Source organism: Phocoena phocoena, chromosome 18 (genome assembly GCF_963924675.1).
Source record: "Phocoena phocoena chromosome 18, mPhoPho1.1, whole genome shotgun sequence".
NCBI lineage: Eukaryota > Metazoa > Chordata > Mammalia > Artiodactyla > Phocoenidae > Phocoena > Phocoena phocoena.
In genome coordinates, this window is record NC_089236.1 from 23,473,024 (window position 1) to 23,493,791 (window position 20,768).

Below are 20,768 nucleotides of genomic sequence, written 5' to 3' on the forward strand. Positions count from 1 at the left end.
CTCTTCCAAAAACTTGAAGAAGAGAGAACACTTCCAAACTCATAACCTTGTATACAGAAAATTCTAAAGAATTCACACACACAAAAAAATATATATTTTAGAGCTAATAAACCATTTCAGCACGACAGTAGGATAAAAAATAAACAAAAGTTAGTTGTATTTCTATACACTATCAATGAACAATCTAAAAACGAAATTGAGAAAATAATTCCACTTACAAGAGTATCAAGAATGAAATACTAAGGTTTAAATTTAGCAAAACAAGTACAAGGCTTATACACTGAAAACTACAAAACATCATTGAAAGAAACTAAAGGAGACCTAATTAAACAGAAAGACACCCCGTGTGAGCAGATTGGAAGATTTAATATTGTTCTGGTGGCAATACTCCCCAAAGTGATGTACAGATTCATGCCATCCTTATCACAAATCCAGATGGCTCTTTTTTTTTTTTTGCAGAAATTGACAAGCTGATCCTAACGTTCATATAGAAATTCAAGGAACTCAGAATAGCCAAAATCTTGAAAAATTTGGAGGACTCACACTTCCAAATTTCAACACTTACTACAAAGTCAAAACAGTATAGTAGTGGTATAAACATAGATGTGTAAATCAATGGAATAGAATTGAAAGTCTAGAAATATATCCACGCATTTATGCTCAATTGATTTTTGACAAGGGTGCCATGACCATTCAAGGGAGGAAAAAAACAGTCTTCAAGAAATGGTGCCGGGACAATTGAATATACACATGCAAAGAATGGAGTTGGACCTCTACCTTGCACCATATTTTTGCTCAAAATAAATTTACCCAAAATAGATCAAAGACCTCAATGTAAGAAAAAAAACTTAGGTTAAATCTTCATGGCCTTGGACTAGGCAATAATCTCCTAGATATGACACCTATAGCCCAAGCAACCAACAAGAAAATACATTGGATTTTATCAAAATTAAAAATTTTGTGCATCAAATGATACTATCAAGAAATTACAGAGTCATAATGGTGTCCGTGTAACCTCCAGAGACTGGTGCATTGGACCTCAGCCACCCATAAAAGATGACAGCAGCAGCTAGGCCAACTTTTGAACCTGCAATAGGTAGGAGAGGAAAAGGAGAAGGTGATTTGAGCCAACTCTCAAAGCAATATTCAAGTAGAAACCTACCCTCTCATACAGATAAAATATAGACAAACCACTCAGGATGTCCCTGAAGAGGTTAGGAACCATGACTTCAGGAGACAGTTGGAAGAGAGAGAAAAAAAATAAGAGATATTCCAACCGAGAACATACAACCTCCTCTTCAGTGTCAAGCCTTGATTAGACCAGATTCCCACTGCCAACCTTGATGCAGCTGATCTTCTAACGGATAAGATGAAGATGAAGACTTTGATAAAGAGAGTGATGATGATGATACTGTAGCTCTTGAAGAACTTGAAAAGATTAACAAAGAAAGAGCAGGCCAGGAAAGAACAAGAACAAAAAGGTGAAGAAAAAAGGATTCGTATGCAAAACATTCTGAATTGAAATCCTCTCCTTAATCTCACTGGTCCATCCCAGCCTCAGGCCAACTTCAAAGTTAAAAGAAGGTGGGATGATGACTTTGTTTTCAAAGACTGTGCAAAAGGTGTGGATGATCAGAAGAAGAAAAAGATTTGTGAATGATACGCTGCAATCTGAATTTCACAAAAAGTTCATGGAGAAATATATTAAATAGTACAGTTTTTGCGCTTAATTAAAGACTGTAAAATGTAAACACTCTGACTTTATTGTGGTTAGTTTTTTTTCTCTTTCCCCCCTTCTAAATTGTGTATAGGTTTCCCTAATTTTAAGTTCCAAAATATCTTTTCCTTTATTGATACCTTATTTGATAAGGACTTGGGAATTGGTTTAACCCAGTTTTCATCTCTGAATATTTCCAGTCATATATTTTCTTTTTAATATGGGAAACGGAATCTGCTTGTAATGTGTTTCTAATAATCTAAAAAAAAAAACCAGAAATTACAAAGAGAAATCAAAAAATGGGATAGAATATTTGCAAATCATGTGTCTGTTCAGAGTCTAGTATCCAGAATATATAAAGAACCAATATTAGTGAACAATAAAAAGACAAACAACCCAATTTAAAAATGAGACAGGATCTGAATAGACATTTCTCCAAAGAAGATATATAAATGGCCATGAGCAAATGTCTAGGTGTTTCTATTTAGCCCTCTAGAAGTTTATTTTGGCCCATTATTCTAATTTTTTTTTACTTATTTTTAAATTTCTATGATACCGTCAGGTACACAGGTATCCCTTCCAGTCTCCCATCAGTTTCCAATTTGATCAGCAAACTACCAGTGTCCTCATCTAGATCATTAACAGGCAGAAAGCAGAGCCGTGTCATATACCACTGTACCCCTTTCTGCAGATAATCAGCAACAGTTCACTGATTAGTGCTCTTTCAACCTTTTTGTACAAAAACTAGGCGATGATGTTGTAGCAAATTAACCTTCAAATATCAGGGACTCAATACAGCAGAAATTTAATTCTTATTCATGTCTCAGTCCAGCGTAGGGTAAATGACTTTCCTGGGCACTTTATCACCATGCAATTCTCAGGGAACTGCGCTGCCTCCATCGAATGGCTCTAACGTGCACTTGGATAGGCAACAGAGAGTGTAACCTAAGAACCTCACAGGAGATTTCAGGGGCCAGGTCAGTGGCATGTATCACTTCTGCCCACATCTCATGGGTCACACCAGCCTCCAACTAACTGCTGGGAAATGTAATCTTCCAAAGTGCCCAAGGAGAAGAAGTGGTATTGATGAGCATCTACCCACAACGTCCTCAATTTAATAAAACCTCAATCTTCCAAAGCTGGCACTGGCAGGAGACCTTCCAAGTGGGAAGGGGTGAGAGGACCTTGCAGCCTTACCCTTTTTCCCCTCAGGATTTGCATTCCTTTGGAGCTCTTCCATTTACATCACTACCATCACCATGCAGATATCAGAGGCTGCTGCAGCCATTTAAATGCACCCACCAAAGGGGGACTCACACTTTCCACCAACCTAACAATGTGGAAAAGATGCTATTCACCAGTGCAGCTACATGAAACAGGACAGCTTGTTCCTTACACAGCCCAAAGAAACATGGTGATAACTCCACCAATTCACAAGTTCTCTCTGGGGAGAATTGTTGCCCCTCTAAGCAACAAAACCTGATATGCTCCTATGTCCACTCTCTCTTGCAGGGGGTCCCACATCTGTTCCAAGCAGAAACACTCTTAGATGTCTTACCCCAAAGAACTGTGAGTATTTTTCCCGATAAATCACCTCCTTTACAAAAAACTGATACCTGTAAGCCTTTCTTTTTCAGGGGAGATCCCAGTCCCAACCCCAGAAGCAGTGTGGTCCCAACTCCATAGTTTAAGCAGGACAAACACAACAGAGTACCTACCACGTATTACACCTCGGGATAGATGAGATAATTTTTTTTAATCTTATTTATTTATTTATTTAACATCTTTCAAGACAAGGAGCTAACTGAGAACGAACATTCCCTCCTCACCTTTGTCTGGCTGTGAAAGTGTCTCAGACTTTCAAAAATTGGGCCTTTGCTTTAATGCGTTAGTCCATAATAGGCTCCTGTGCTCTTTTTGTTTTTTTTAACATCTTTATTGGAGTATAATTGCTTTACAATGGTATCTTAGTTTCTGCTTTATAACAAAGTGAATCAGCTATAAGTATACATATATCCCGATATCCCCTCTCCCTTGGGTCTCCATCACACCCTCCCTATCCCACTCCTCTAGGTGGTCACAAAGCACCGAGCTGATCTCCCTGTGCTATGCGGCTCCTTCCCACTAGCTATCTATTTTACGTTTGGTAGTGTATATATGTCCATGCCACTCTCTTGCTTCATCCCAGCTTACCCTTTCCCCTCCCCATGTCCTCAAGTCCATTTGCTACATCTGCATCTTTACTCCTGTCCCTACATTCCTCTGAACGTTTTTTTTTTTTTTTTAGATTCCATATATATGTGTTAGCATACGGTATTTGTTTTTCTCTTTCTGACTTACTTCACTCAGTATGACATCTACCTCACTACATGTCCATCTACTCACTATGTCCATCTACCTCACTACAAATAACTCAATTTCGTTTCTTTTTATGGCTGAGTAATATTCCATTGTATATATGTGCCACATCTTCTTTATCCATTCATCTGTCAATGGACACCTAGGTTGCTTCCATGTCCTGGCTATTTTAAATAGAGATGGAATGAACATTGTGGTACTTGACTCTTTTTTGAATTATGGTTTTCGAAGGGTATATGCCCAGTAGTGGGATTGCTGGGTCGTATGGTAGTTCTATTTTTAGTTTTATAAGGAACCTCCATACTCTTCTCCATAGTGGCTGTATCAATTTACATTCCCACCAACAGTGCAAGAGGGTTCCCTTTTCTGTACACCCTCTCCAGCATTTATTGTTCGTAGATTTTTTGATGATGGCCATTCTGATTGGTGTGAGGTGATAACTCACGTAGTTCAGATTTGCATTTCTCTAATGATAAGTGATATTGAGCTTCCTTTCATGTGTTTGTTGGCAAACTGTATATCTTCTTCGGAGAAATGTCTATTTAGGTCTTCTGCCCATTTTTGGATTGGGTTGTTTGTTTTTTTAATATTGAGCTGCATTAGCTGCTTGTAAATTGTGGAGATTGATCCTTCGTCAGTTGCTTCATTTGCAAATATTTTCTCCCATTCTGAGGGCTGTCTTTTCGTCTTGTTTATGGTTTCATTTGCTGTGCAAAAGCTTTTAAGTTTCGGGCTTTCCTGGTGGCGCAGTGGTTGAGAGTCCGCCTGCCGATGCAAGGGACACGGGTTCATGCCCCGGTCCGGAAAGATCCCACATGCCGTGGAGTGGCTAGGCCTGTGAGCCATGGCCGCTGAGCCTGCGCGTCCGGAGCCTGTGCTCTGCAACGGGAGAGGCCAGAGCAGTGAGAGGCCCGCGTACTGCAAAAAAAAAAAAAAAAAAAAAAAAGGCTTTTGCATTTCATTAGGTTCCATTTGTTCATTTTTGTTTTTATTTCCATTACTCTAGGAGGTGGGTCAAAAAGGATCTTCCTGTGATTTATGTCATAGAGTGTTCTGCTTATGTTTTCCTCTAAGAGTTTGATAGTGTTTGGCCTTACACTTAGGTCTTTAATCCATTTTGAGTTTACTTTTGTTTATGATGTTAGGGAGTGTTCTAATTTCATTCCTTTACATGTAGCTGTCCAGTTTTCCTAACACCACTTACTGAAGAGGCTGTCTTTTCTCCATTGTATATTCTTGCCTCCTTTAACAAAGATAAGGTGACCATATGTGCATGGGTTTATCTCTGGGCTTTCTATCCTAATCCATTGATCTAAATTTCTGTTTTTGTGCCAGTACCATACTGTCTTGATTACTGTAGTATCAGTAGTCTGACACTGTATGTTATTTGTTGTTTTTCCCTTGCTGCTTTTAATATTTTTTCTTTGTATTTAATTTTTGAAAGTTTGATTAATATGTGTCTTGGTGTGTTTCTCCTGGATTTGTCCTCTATGGGACTCTCTGTGCTTCCTGGACTTGATTGACTGTCTCCTTTCCCATAGTAGGGAAGTTTTCAACTATAATCTCTTCAAATATTTTCTCAGTCCCTTTCTTTTTCTCTTCTTCTTCTGGACCCCTATAATTCAAATATTGGTGTGTTTAATGTTGTCCCAGAGGTCTCAAAGACTGTCCTAAATTCTTTTCATTCTTTTTTCTTTATTCTGCTCTGCAGTAGTTATTTCCACTATTTTATCTTCCCAGTCCCCTATCTGTTCTTCTGCCTCAGTTATTCTGCCATTGATTCCTTCTAGAGAATTTTTAATTTCATTTACTGTGTTGTTCATCATTGTTTGTTTGCTCTTTAGTTCTTCTAGGTTCTTGTTAAATGTTTCTTGTATTTTCTCCATTCTATTTCCAAGATTTTGGGTATCTTTACTATCATTACTCTGAATTCTTTTTCAGGTAGACTGTGTATTTCCTCTTCATTTGTTTGGTCTGGTTAGTTTTTACCTTGCTCCTTCATCTGCTGTGTGTTTCTCTGTCTTCTCATTTTGCTTAACTTACTGTGTTTGGGGTCTTCCTTTTGCAGGCTGCAGGTTCGTAGTTCCTGTTGTTTTTGGTGTCTGCTCCTAGTGGCTAAGATTGGTTCAGTGGGTTGTGTAGGCTTCCTGGTGGAGGGGACTGATGCCTGTCTTCTGGTGGATGAGGCTGGATCTTGTCTTTCTGGTGGGCAGGACTGCATCCAGTCGTGTGTTTTGGGGTATCTGTGACCTTATTATGATTTTAGGCAGCCTCTCTGCTAATGGGTGGGGTTGTGTTCCTGTCTTGCTAGTTGTTTGGCATAGGGTGTCCAGCACTGGAGCTTTCTGGTTGTTTAGTGGAGCTGGTCTTAGTGTTGAGATGGAGATCTCTGGGAGAGCTTTCACTGTTTGACATTACATGGAGCCGGGAGGTCTCTGATGGACCAGTGTTCTGAACTTGGGTCTCCCACCACAGAGGCACAGGCCTGACACCTGGCCAGAGTACCTAGACCATGTCAACCACACGGCTCAGAAGAAAAGGGAGGAAAAAAAGAAAGAAGGATAGAAAGAATAACACAATTAAAAAGAAAGTTATTAAATTAAAATTTTTTTAATTAATAAAATTTTTTTAAAATTAAATAAAAAATAAAAGGAATTTTTAAAAATAAATTTAAAAAATTAAAAAGTAATAAAGAAAGAAGAAAGAAAGAAGAGTGCAACCAAACCAAAAAAACAAATCTACCAATGATAACAAGTGCTAAAAACTATATTAAAAAAAAAAAAAAGGACAGACAGAAGCCTAGGATAGGGTAAAAGCAAAGGTATACAGACAAAAATCACACAAAGAAGCACACACATACACACTCACAAAAAGAGAAAAAGGAAAAATATATATATAACTATATATTTTTAGAAAAGGAAGAGAGCAACCAAATCAATAAACAAATCTACCAATGATAATAAACTCTAAATACTAAAGTAAGGTAAACATAAAACCATAAACCAGTCAGTCGCATACTGCAAACCCCAAGTCTACAGTTGCTCCCAGAGTCCACTGCCTCAATTTTGGGATGATTCGTTGTCTATTCATGTATTCCACAGATGCAGGGCACATCAAGTGGATTGTGGAGATTTCATCCGCTGCTTCTGAGGCTGCTGGGAGAGATTTCCCTTTCTCTTCTTTGTTCGCACAGCTCCCGGGGTTCAGCTTTGGATTTGGCCCCGCCTCTGCGTGTAAGTCGCCTGAGGGCATCTGTTCCCGCCCAGACAGGATGGAGTTAAAGTAGCAGCTGGTTAGGCCGCTCCGGCTCACTCAGGCTGGGGGGAGGGAGGGGTACGGATGTGGGGCGAGCCTGCGGTGGCAGAGGCTGGTGGGACGTTGCACCAGCCTGAGGCGCGCCGTGCGTTCTCCCAGGGAAGGTGTCCCTGGATCACGGGACCCTGACAGTGGCGGGCTACACAGGCTCCCAGGAGGGAGCAACATATTTATTTTTGTTTGCAAATATTTCATTATAGGGACCAACCCAAATGTTATAGGATGTTTAACATCCTTGAGCCTCACCCATTAAGGGCTGCTTGAGCTCTCATCATGACAAACACATTTCAAACTGCCCCAGGAGGTGGCTGAACCCCACTCTCAGCTGAAGCTGCTCATACATCCCCTGACCTTGGGACGAGCTTAGGCATCTCTTCTCCCATGGTCCCAACCCATCATGCCTCTCTTTGACCTTTTTTTAAAAAAAAGTATTTACTTATTTATTTCTGGCTGCGTTGGGTCTTCGTTGCTATGCGTGGGCTTTCTCTAGTTGCGGCAAGCGGGGACTACTCTTTGTTGCGGTGCTCGGGCTTCTCACTGCAGTGACTTCTGTTGTGGTGCAGCATGAGCTCTAGGCACGCGGGCTTCCATAGTTGCAGCACACGGGCTCAGTAGTTGTGGCTCGCAGGCTCTAGAGCACAGGTTCAGTAGTTGTGGCACACAGGCTTAGTTGCTCCGCGGCATGTGGGATCTTCCTGGACCAGGGCTCGAACCCGTTGTCCCTGCATTGGCAGGCGGGTTCTTAACCACTGCACCACCAGGGAAGTCCTCCCCTTGACCTTACATTTGATTTTATGATAAAATTATTTACTGTCATGTCTGTTGAGGGAGATAGTGAATGAGTAAATTGTAAATGTTCTCAATCACTATTCATTACCTGCATGCAACTGTCGACTGAAAAAAAACAAACAAACGTACAACGTGAGAGTTGTGAGTGAAGTTTTATTTGGGGCCTAATGAGGACTGTAGCCCAGGAGACAGCCTCTCAGAGAGGTCTGAGGAACTGCTTTGAAGACATAGCGGGGAGGTTAGTATATACATATGACTTTAGCAAAGAGGGGATCCATGCAATCAAGCACACGTTTTGGCAGAAGGTTGCTGCTAGTCACGAGGAGCAGATGTCTCCTTAATGGTTTTAGTGCTTTTCTAAATTTTTTTTTTTTTTTGGACGCCCTGTGTGGCATGTGGGATCTTAGTTCCCTGACCAGGGATCGAACCTTTGCCCCCTGAATTGGAAGCGTGGAGTCTTAACTACTGGACCACCAGGGAAGTCCCTTAGTGTTTTTCTAGATGTGAGAACATGCCAGAAATTGAACTTATAAAATCTTCTCCTGAAAATATCTATCTGAAGGTCTGTTCTGCCTGTTTTTCCCAGAGCACAGAGTACCTCCTTCCTGATCTCCACCCCAAACTCTTTTCAGTGTGTGTTGAAGGTCAGTGACTGCAGTGGCTAGTGACTTAATCCTTGTAGGACCAGAGGGAAAGTGACACTTTTTAGTTGGCACCACACAAGAGACATAAAGAGATCCAAAGGAAATTAGGAGAGGTGAGCACTGTCACAGGGGAATCATTCAGTTCAGAGAAAATTAATTCCTTTATCCCCTTGGGACAGGGCCATTCATTTATTCAATCAACAAAGCTGTTAATTCATTACTATATTCCAGGCATTATGTTAGATGCTAGATATATGGAGATAAATAGGATACAGTCCCTGCCTGGAGTTTTTGATCCAATGATGGAGACTGAAATGTGATAAGCCAATTACAACATTAAATGTGTGTTCAAAGCCATGATGGTGGCAAAGAGCCTTAAGGACACTCCTGACAAGTCATTGTGCTCTATTTCTGCAACTATTCAGGGACACTTTGAAGAGGCCTGGGCAATGACTGATCCAAGTTGTAGACTTCCAGCAACTTCCCATCCCAGTCATGGCAAGGACCCCAGAGGCCAGAGAGAAACTGGTAAGTTGCCTGGGGTCATGGTGATAGCTTAAGTAAAAACCACAGGTTACGGGAATCCAGGGACAACTTCCCCGGGAGAACGCACGGCGTGCCTCAGGCTGGTGCAACGTCCCGCCGGCCTCTGCCGCCGCAGGCTCTCCCCGCACTCCGTGCCCTCCCTCCCCCAGCCCCCACCCGCCGCCTGAGTGAGCCAGAGTTCCCGAAGCAGCTGCTCCTTTAACCCCGTCCTGTCTGAGCGAAGAACAGACGCCCTCCAGCGACCTACATGCAGAGGCGGGGCCAAATCCAAACCTGAGCCCCTGGGAGAACAAAGAAGAGAAAGGGAAATCTCTCCCAGCAGCCTCAGGAGCAGCGGATTAAAGCTCCACAATCAACTTGATGTACCCTGCATCTGTGCAATACATGAATAGACAACGAATCATCCCAAATTAAGGAGGTGGACATTGAGAGCAAGACTTATTACTTTTTCCCCTTTTCCTCTTTTTGTGGGTGTGTATGTGTATGCTTCTGTGTGAGATTTTGTCTGTATAGCTTTGCTTTCACCATTTGTCCTAGGGTTCTCTCCATCTGTTTTTTTGTTGTTGTTGTTTGTTTTATTTTATCTTGCTTTATTTTATTTTACTTTATCTTCTTTCTTTCTTTTTTTCCTTCCTTCCCTCCTTCCTTCCTTCCTTCCTCCCTCCCTCCCTCCTTTCCTTCTTTCTTTCTTTCTTTCTACTTCTACTAATTCTTTCTTTCTACTTTTTCTCCCTTTTATTCTGAGCCGTGTGGATGCTAAGGCTCTTGGTGCTACGGCCAGGAGTCAGTGCTGTGCCTCTGACGTGGGAGAGCCAACTGCAGGACACTGGTCCACAAGAGACCTCCCAGATCCACATACTATCAAACGGCGAAAATCTCCCAGAGATCTCCATCTCAACACCAGCACCCAGCTTCACTCAACAACCAGCAAGCTACAATGCTGGACACCCTATGCCAAACAACTAGCAAGACAGGAACACAACCCCACCCATTAGCAGAGAGTCTGCCTAAAATCATAATAAGTCCACAGACACCCCAAAACACACCACCAGACGTGGACCTGCCCACCAGAAAGACAAGATCAAGCCTGATCCACCAGAACACAGGCACTAGTCCCCTTTGCCAGGAAGCCTACACAACCCACTGAACCAACCATAGCCCCTGGGGACAGACACCAAAAACAACGGGAACTACGAACCGGCAGCCTGCAAAAAGGAGACCCCAAACACAGTAAGATAAGCAAAATGAGAAGACAGAAAAACACACAGCAGATGAAGGAGCAAGATAAAAACCCACCAGAGCTAATAAATGAAGAGGAAATAGGCAGTCTACCTGAAAAAGAATTCAGAGTAATGACAGTAAAGATGATCCAAAACCTTGGAAATAGAATAGACAAAATGCAAGAAACATTTAACAAGGACCTAGAAGAACTAAAGATGAAACAAACAACGATGAACAACACAATAAATGAAATTAAAAATACTCTAGATGGGATCAATAGCAGAATAACTGAGGCAGAAGAATGGATACGTGACCTGGAAGATAAAATACTGGAAATAACTACTGCAGAGCAGAATAAAGAAAAAAGAATGAAAAGAACTGAGGACAGTCTCAGGGACCTCTGGGACAACATTAAACGCACCAACATTCGAATTATAGGGGTTCCAGAAGAAGAAGAGAAACAGAAAGGGACTGAGAAAATATTTGAAGAGATTATAGTTGAAAACTTCCCTAATATGGGAAAAGAAATAGTTAAACAAGTCTAGGAAGCACAGAGAGTCCCATACAGGATAAATCCAAGGAGAAATATGCCAAGACACATATTAATCAAACTGTCAAAAATTAAATACAAAGAAAACATATTAAAAGCAGCAAGGGAAAAACAACAAATAACACACAAGGGAATACCCATAAAGTTAACAGCTGATCTTTCAGCAGAAACTCTGCAAGCCAGAAGGGACTGGCAGGACATATTTAAAGTGATGAAGGAGAAAAACCTGCAACCAAGTATACTCTACCCAGCAAGGATCTCATTCAGATTTGATGGAGAAATTAAATCCTTTACAGATAAGCAAAAGCTGAGAGAGCTCAGCACCACCAAACCAGCTTTACAACAAATGCTAAAGGAACTTCTCTAGGCAAGAAACACAAGAGAAGGAAAAGACCTACAATAACGAATCCAAAACCATTAAGAAAATGGGAATAGGAACATACATATCGATAATTACCTTAAATGTAAATAGACTAAACGCTCCCACCAAAAGACACAGACTGGCTGAATGGATAAAAATAAAAAAGACCCATATATATGCTGTCTACAAGAGACCCACTTCAGACCTAGAGACACATACAGACTAAAAGTAAGGGGATGGAAAAAGATATTCCATGCAAATGGAAACCAAAAGAAAGCTGGAGTAGCAATTCTCATATCAGACAAAATAGACTTTAAAATAAAGACTATTAGAAGAGACAAAGAAAGACACTACATAATGATCAAGAGATTGATCCAAGAAGAAGATATAACAATTGTAAATATTTATGCACCCAACATAGGAGCACCTCAATACATAAGGCAAATACTAACAGCCATAAAAGGGGAAATTGACAGCAACACATTCATAGCAGGGGACTTTAACACCCCACTTTCACCAATGGAGAGATCATCCAAAATGAAAAAAATAAGGAAACACAAGCTTTAAGTGATACATTAAACAAGATGGACTTAATTGATATTTATAGGACATTCCATCCAAAAACAAAAGAATACACATTTTTCTCAAGTGCTCATGGAACATTCTCCAGGATAGATCATATCTTGGGTCACAAATCAAGCCTTGGTAAACTTAAGAAAATTGAAATTGTATCAAGTATCTTATCCGACCACAACGCTATGAGACTAGATATCAATTACAGAAAAGGATCTGTAAAAAATACAAACACATGGAGGCTAAACAATACACTACTTAATAACGAAGTGATCACTGAGGAAATCAAAGAGGAAATTAAAAAATACCTAGAAACAAATGACAATGGAGACACAACGACCCAAAACCTATGGGATGCAGCCAAAGCAGTTCTAAGAGGGAAGTTTATAGCAATACAATCCTACCTTAAGAAACAGGAAACATCTCGAATAAACAACCTAACCTTGCACCTAAGGCAATTAGAGAAAGAAGAACAAAAAAACCCCAAAGTTAGCAGAAGGAAAGAAATCATAAAAATCAGATCAGAAATAAATGAAAAAGAAATGAAGGAAACAATAGCAAAGATCAATAAAACTAAAAGCTGGTTCTTTGAGAAGATAAACAAAATTGATAAACCATTAGCCAGACTCATCAAGAAAAAAGAGAGAAGACTCAAATCAATAGAATTAGAAATGAAAAAGGAGAAGTAACAACTGACACTGCAGAAATACAAAAGATCATGAGAGATTACTGCAAGCAACTCTATGCCAATAAAATGGACAACCTGGAAGAAATGGACAAATTCTTAGAAATGCACAATGTGCCAAGACTGAACCAGGAAGAAATAGAAAATATGAACAGACAAATCACAAGCACTGAAATTGAAACTGTGATTAAAAATCTTCCCACAAACAAAAGCCCAGGACCAGATGGTTTCACAGGCAAATTCTATCAAACATTTAGAGCAGAGCTAACACCTATCCTTCTCAAACTCCTCCAAAATATAGCATAGGGAGGAACACTCCCAAACTCATTCTACGAGGCCACCATCACCTTGATACCAAAACCAGGCAAGGATGTCACAAAGAAAGAAAACTACAGGCCAATATCACTGACGAACATAGATGCAAATATCCTCAACCCAATACTAGCAAACAGAATCCAACAGCACATTAAAAGGATCATACACCATGATCAAGTGGGGTTTATTCAAGGAATGCAAGAATTCTTCAATATACGCAAATCAATCAATGTGATACACCATATTAACAAATTGAAGGAGAAACACCATATGATCATCTCAATAGATGCAGAGAAAGCTTTCGACAAAATTCAACACCCATTTATGATAAAAACCCTCCAGAAAGTAGGCACAGAGGGAACTTTCCTCAACATAATAATGGCCATATATGACAAACCCACAGCCAACATCATCCTCAATGGTGAAAAACTGAAAGCATTTCCACTAAGATCAGGAACAAGACAAGGTTGCCCACTCTCACCACTATTATTCAACATAGTTTTGGAAGTTTTAGCCATAGCAATCAGAGAAGAAAAGGAAATAAAAGGAATCCAAGTCGGAAAAAAAGAAGTAAAGCTGTCACTGTTTGCAGATGACATGATACTATACATAGAGAATCCTAAGGATGCTACCAGAAAACTACTAGAGCTAATCAATGAATTTGGTAAAGTAGCAGGATACAAAATTAATGCACAGAAATCTCTGGCATTCCTATACACTAATGATGAAAAATCTAAAAGTGAAATCAAGAAAACACTCCCATTTACCATTGCAACAAAAAGAATAAAATATCTAGGAATAAACCTACCTACGGAGACAAAAGACCTGTATGCAGAAAATTATAAGACACTGATGAAAGAAATTAAAGATGATACAAACAGATGGAGAGATATACCATGTTCTTGGATTGGAAGAATCAACATTGTGAAAATGACTCTACTTCCCAAAGCAATCTACAGATTCAGTGCAATCTCTATCAAACTACCACTGGCATTTTTCACAGAACTAGAACAAAACATTTCACAATTTGTATGGAAACACAAAAGACCCCGAATAGCCAAAGCAATCTTGAGAACAAAACACGGAGCTGGAGGAATCAGGCTCCCTGACTTCAGACTATACTACAAAGCTACAGTAATCAAGACAGTATGGTACTGGCACAAAAACAGAAATATAGATCGATGGAACAGGATAGAAAGCCCAGAGGTAAACCCATGCACATATGGTCACCTTATCTTTGATAAAGGAGGCAGGAATATACAGTGGAGAAAGGACAGCCTCTTCCATAAGTGGTGCTGGGAAAACTGGACAGCTACATGTAAAAGTATGAGATTAGATCACTCCCTAACACCATACACAAAAATAAGCTCAAAATGGATTAAAGAGCTAAATGTAATGCCAGAAACTATCAAACTCTTAGAGGAAAACATAGGCAGAACACTCTATGACATAAATCACAGCAAGATCCTTTTTGACCCACCTCCTAGAGAAATGGAAATAAAAACTAAAATAAACAAATGAAACTTCAAAGCTTTTGTACAGCAAAGGAAACAACAAACAAGACCAGAAGACAACCCTCAGAATGGGAGAAAATATTTGCAAATGAAGCAACTGACAAAGGATTAATCTCCAAAATTTATAAGCAGCTCATGCAGCTCAATAACAAAAAAACAACCCAATCCAAAAGTGGGCAGAAGACCTAAATAGACATTTCTCCAAAGAAGATATACAGACTGCCAACAAACATATGAAAGAATGCTCAACATCATTAATCATTAGAGAAATGGAAATCAAAACTACAATGAGATATCATCTCACACCAGTCAGAATGGCCATCATCAAAAAATCTAGAAAGAATAAATGCTGGAGAGGGTATGGAGAAAAGGGAACACTCTTGCACTGGTGGTGGGAATGTGAATTGGTACAGCCACTATGGAGAACAGTATGGAGGTTCCTTAAAAAACTACAAATAGAACTACCATATGACCCAGCAATCCCACTACTGGCATATATCCTGAGAAAACCATAATTCAAAAGGAGTCATGTACCAAAATGTTCATTGCAGCTCTAGTTACAACAGCCCAGAGATTGAAACAACCTAAGTGTCCATCATTGGATGAATGGATAAAGAAGATGTGGCACATATATACAATTGAATATTACTCAGCCATAAAAAGAAACGAAATTGAGCTATTTGTAATGAGGTGGATAGACCTAGAGTCTGTCATACAGAGTGAAGTAAGTCAGAAAGAGAAAGACAAGTACCGTATGCTAACACATATATATGGAATTTAAGAAAAAAAAATGTCATGAAGAACCTAGGGGTAGACAGGAATGAAGACACAGACCTACTAGAGAATGCACTTGAGGATATGGGGAGGGGGAAGGGTGAGCTGTGACAAAGCGAGAGAGAGGCATGGACATATGTACACTACCAAACGTAAGGTAGATAGCTAGTGGGAAGCAGCCACATAGCACAGGGAGATCAGCTCGGTGCTTTGTGACCGCCTGGAAGGGTGGGATAGGGAGGGTGGGAGGGAGGGAGACGCAAGAGGGAAGAGATATGGGAACATATATATATGTATAACTGATTCACTTTGTTATAAAGCAGAAACTAACACACCATTGTAAAGCAATTATACTCCAATAAAGATGTAAAAAAAAAAAAGAAGAAAAGAAAATGAGGTGATTGGTTCCACAGTGTCTGCAAATCTGGGAAAGACAATTTATCATACCCATCAGATTAGCAAAAATATAGTCAGCAATTTCAAGGGATGCCAAGGATGTGGGAAATTAGTACAACCACACTAGAGGCAAACTGGCCATTTCTAGTAAAATAGAAAATGTACATGCCGCATAATCCAATAATTTCACTTCCAGCTATATATTCTAAGGAAATTCTTCCACATATTCATGAAGAGATATGCACAAGGATGCTGATACAGCATACGAAATAGCAAAACACAAAGCCCAATTTAAATGTCAATTAATAGAGAAACAGATGAATAAAATGTGGTGTATTCATATAACTAAACACTGTAAATCCATTCCAGCACAAAAATTACAAACCATAGATGGATCTTAGAAGCACAGCATGAACAGTAAAATAAGTAACTTTTAGAAAGATACACACAAAATCGTGTCATTTATATGAATGTACCTAGACCACACAGAACTATAGTATTTATTGTCTAGGGTCGTAAGTACGTCTAATAAAGTTAAAATCATGGACTGGAAAACAAAAAACAAAAAAAACCCACAGGTTAAATTCAAGTCCTGGAATTGCAGAACCCAGCAATAAGCAGGCACCTTATGCCAAAGGACAATCCATCTTATGACCTGACAAGACAACGCTTGCTTGTCTTCTCTATGAGCCCAGCTGAAACATTAGCCTCTCTGTTGCTTAATGACGCAGTTGTTATTGTTGCTTTCCAAAATGAAGCATCACACGGACATACAGACATATGTGCTGAAAGTATGGCCTCTGCCAATGAAATACGTGTCAAAGCAAGCTCTTCCCCGGAATGAATTCACTTATCAGTGTCACTCCACCCACCAACTGTTAAGAAATAAGGGTCCAGGAATGGTAACATGACCGTATAAAGATGTATAAAATGCACATTGTGAATTAGTCCTCGAAGATGAAAGGTTGTGTGCTCGGAAGTACTTAAATCTTTGTTGAAATTGCAGATTTCTCCTGCTTGAACTGTAGACGCTGGGTGTGATTCATCAGGGCCTCACTCCTCTTGAGACTTCAGACATGCTGAGAAATGACCCAATAATCCCAGAGGAAGATGATCCCAACTGTTCTCTGAATTTTCAGAAACTCAGTACATGTATCCACTAGGAGAACAAGGTTGTAATAGCTCCTTGTGGTGGCCCATGGTGTCAGAAGTTTCCAGCCCAGGACTTGGAATTAATAGACACTGCATCAATGACTTTGTCTATAGATTGATCTGGGGCCTCGTCCCTCACGGAGCTTTATGTGAGCATCACTGAGCCCAGGCAAAACGGGGAGTTATGCGCATGTGTGCATGTGTGTATTCATGGGTACTTGTGTGTGTCCCTCCTCTGCTATGAAGCCCTTATTCGTAAACCCTTCAGGCATAGAAAAGGAAATTCATCCAAATGAGACAATAAGGAATTTGAACGTACTCTGTAAATTGTAAAACACAAGCTAATGATAGTTGCTAGTTACCATTTTATTACTAGTGCCCATTTAAAATCTCTGCTTGTCACAATTAGTTATCATGAAAAACATATAAAGAGGAGAAGTTTTTTATTTAAAAAGCTGCAACTTGAGTTCCTCTGAGGACAAAAGAGCTGTCTGTCTTCAAGAAAATAGCTTACTGGGAATATTCGGTGCAGAGGTAAAGCCTCAAGGACTTTGTCATAAGCAGACAGAGGAATAAAGGTAAGGAACGAGGCAATCAGAAAAGAGAGAAGGTGAGGCTATAGGGACTGTGGAGTTCAAAGAACTTTTAAGAACTGGATGTCATATTTCAATCTAAGTTGTGTAGCAGTGTACTATAAATCCCCCTCCTTGCCCTACAATGTCAGAAAGCCATCTGCATATCCAACCTTAGAGATCAGACGTATTTGGGAAAGTAGAGGAAGTAGGGTGGTATTGAGCATGGCGTGGCACTGAGCATGGTGGCAGTGTAGAAAACAACCAGAGAGCATGAGATGGCAAGACAGTCCCTGGAATTGGCCCCTTAGCTACCGCAGAAATTCAGAGCCATGGTCGCTAGAAGAAATGGGGCAGAGCTAATGGTAACACTGTATGTCTGGCCCTGTTCTTAGTGCTTTACTTGCAATGGTTCATTGCATCATCACCCGAAATTTATAAAAATATTATTATGCCTATTTTACAGACAAAGAAACAGAGAGGTAAAGTCACCCGCGCAAGATCACACAGTGAGTCAGAGTACCCAGATGTGGGATCTGGGCAGATGGACTCCTTGGGCCCATATTTTTGTTCACAGTGCTCTGAAGCCAATGCCATTCGAATCTCAAAAGTCACAAGGATCCCAGTTGACATCTGGGCTGCAAATTTCTTGTGACTAACAGTTTTCAAACTAATGGAGTCAGGGGCCAGGCCATATTTTGATTTTGTTGTGAGTCTGTTGGTACTCTTGGAAACCATATGTCAAGTCAGGTCTCACAAACAAGCCCCAGCAGCCCGTGGAGGTGAGAGCCCACTGGGATGGCCTTTCCATGAAGGCCATGAATCATTCCCATTTCTGGGAGCCAGACCAGCGCTGGCCAGAGTATGACAGGAAAGAGAGGAACTGATCGTGGTCTAGGACAGGTGCAGACCAGATCCAGAAAACTCCCAAGGAAGCCTGTACAAGTTTAGATTAACCTCCAAGATCCAGGCAGTGTTCACAGCTAGGATCTCTGTTCTTGGCTTGGAATGATGGACTTGGGAAACCTGAGTAGGCCAACCAAAGCAGGATGGGTCCCTAGGAGCCTGGAGTGGTCGGTGGGGGGCACAGCATGTGTCCCCAAACACCGGGGAACAGGAGACAAATGGTATCAGAGAGATACAGTGGAGTCAGGCCAGCAAAGCAGTGAGGATCTGAGGAGGGAAGAGGAAGACAAGAGTGTGGGTGAGATACGGGAGACAGACGGACGGGGCATGCCGAGGTCAAGGTGTTTGTGTTTCTGGTCGTTTGGCGTGGGAAGGCTCAGGTCAGGAGTGACAACGGTGATTACGTGGCTGCACTCGATCCTTCAGGAACCCTGCCTTGCTTTGCCTCTTGCATGTTCAAGCTTTCCGATTTAGACCTGTGGGTCCACAATCGGCCATCAGCCAACCCTGCTTCCAAAGGAAGTGTCCTCTGGAAATGAAAGGAGCGTTTCTTAAAACCCTCTTGAGAAGCGTGAGGTTAAGAGAATTGGGAAGATGAAATGACAGTGAGATGAGAATAGCTTTGGAGGCGGGGAGGTAGATCAGTGGGCTTGACACAGGAGTCATCTCAGGGGCTTATGAAAGCCCAGTGCTGCCTGGCACTGCCAGCTTCCTCACCGATGGCTACTATTGCTCTATCAGAAATGTATCCTCTTTCCAGTGGCCTTCTTCAGGGCTCTAGCACAGAGGTTTCTGGAACATATCAATCCCCCTGCCCTGAACCTGTAGCCTTAGTTCCCTGGTTACCCAAAAATGGCTGGAATGCCTGAGGTCTTATGATTATTCGGCAACTGGGGAAAGCGGGTGGGAGAGTAGATGTGAGGGACCGTTCTCCCCTCCTCCTCTACTGCTAATACTTCCCATCCTAGGGAACAATCAGAGGCCATCAAATGAGCAATAGAAACTAATATGGGTTTAATGAAACGGGGGCCCTGGATTGACAGTGCTTTGTTTTAAGGACTCTCTGTGCTTTATTAATAACTTGCTACTCCCCAGGAAGGGAAAACAGATGGTTTATCTGTTTCCAAGTCAGAGGTTGAAGGACTAAGATCAATAAACATGGCCCCACAGCAAACACTGCTCTCTGGCTACACTCCACATTCCTCTTCCCTTTGCCCACCTCCCACTATAAAGAGTGAAAATGCTAGAGACTCATGTTCCAAGCCCCCTTTCCAACTAAAGGTGGTGCTAACAGAACTATGCTGGGAGGTCTCTGGGAAGTATTTTCCCTCCCTCATCAAAGGACGTAGGCACACAAGGAGAACACTCTTACGTGACCCTCCTTGCTGCTTTTTGGACATGGTCAGGGGAGGATATAGTGCCTGGAGCGGTGGCAGCCATCTTGTGACCATGAGGAGAAAGCCAAAAACAGATGAGATGACAATCTAGTGTCTTGATGTCATAGAAATGCTAAATGCTTACCCAGGACCCACCTACCTACCTCCAGATTTCTTGGTGAGTAAATAAAAACATATTTATTGCTTAAGCCCCTGCTATTTAGGTTTTCTGCTACTTGTAGCAAAACATATTCTTTGCAAATTTAGTTGCAGTCAACAAAGCAGCGCAAATAGTATAAAGTGTTAGAAAGATGGATGTCTATACCTAACAAATAATTGTGTTACAAAAACTATATAGAGATATGATAAATAGATAGACAGATAGAGAGAGATATGAATTCCCAAGAGAGAGAGGTGAGTTCCCAAGAAAGGATTTGGCATCAAGCTTTGGAGGGTGAGTGTCAAGTTCAGTGGATCCTCATTTATCTACCCCTGAGATTTTGGTGGTGCCTGCGATGCTCACATATCCAGCCTATCTTGACTTGGTAGAGATTCTGTAAAAGGAAATAAAGGACTCTGATTTAGCCTCTAGGGATGGAGCTGAGTAGGTGGGTGAGACATGGGGGTGGGTCAGGAAATGCTTCCCTGAGATAGTGATAATTGAGGTGACAGGAGAAGGTTGAGTAGGCGATGTCCCGGTGAAGGGAGAATGAAGAACAGTAAACTCAGAGGAGGCAGAAGAGGGGACGGTATCACCTCTGAAGAATTGAAAGACAGGCAGCAGGGCTGAACGCAGAAGGGAGGAATAGTCTGCGGTAGGTGAAGCTCGTGAAGCAGGCAGGATCCTTGGAAGCCTCGTTAACAATATTAGTCTTCATCAGAAGAGTGGAAAGCCACTGAAGAATTTAAATTAATTGGCGCTTTAATGTGTATTTTAAAATATTTATCATTGGGATTTCCCTGGTGGTCCAGTGGTTAAGACTCCACGCTTCCGACGCAGGGGG

At 41.1% G+C, this 20,768-nt stretch overlaps 1 pseudogene; it reads left to right on the forward strand.

Annotated features, from left to right (window-relative positions):
• Window positions 1–1,056: 1,056 nt before the first annotated feature.
• Window positions 1,057–1,712, forward strand: LOC136137810 (spliceosome-associated protein CWC15 homolog pseudogene; annotated as a pseudogene).
• Window positions 1,713–20,768: the final 19,056 nt, after the last annotated feature.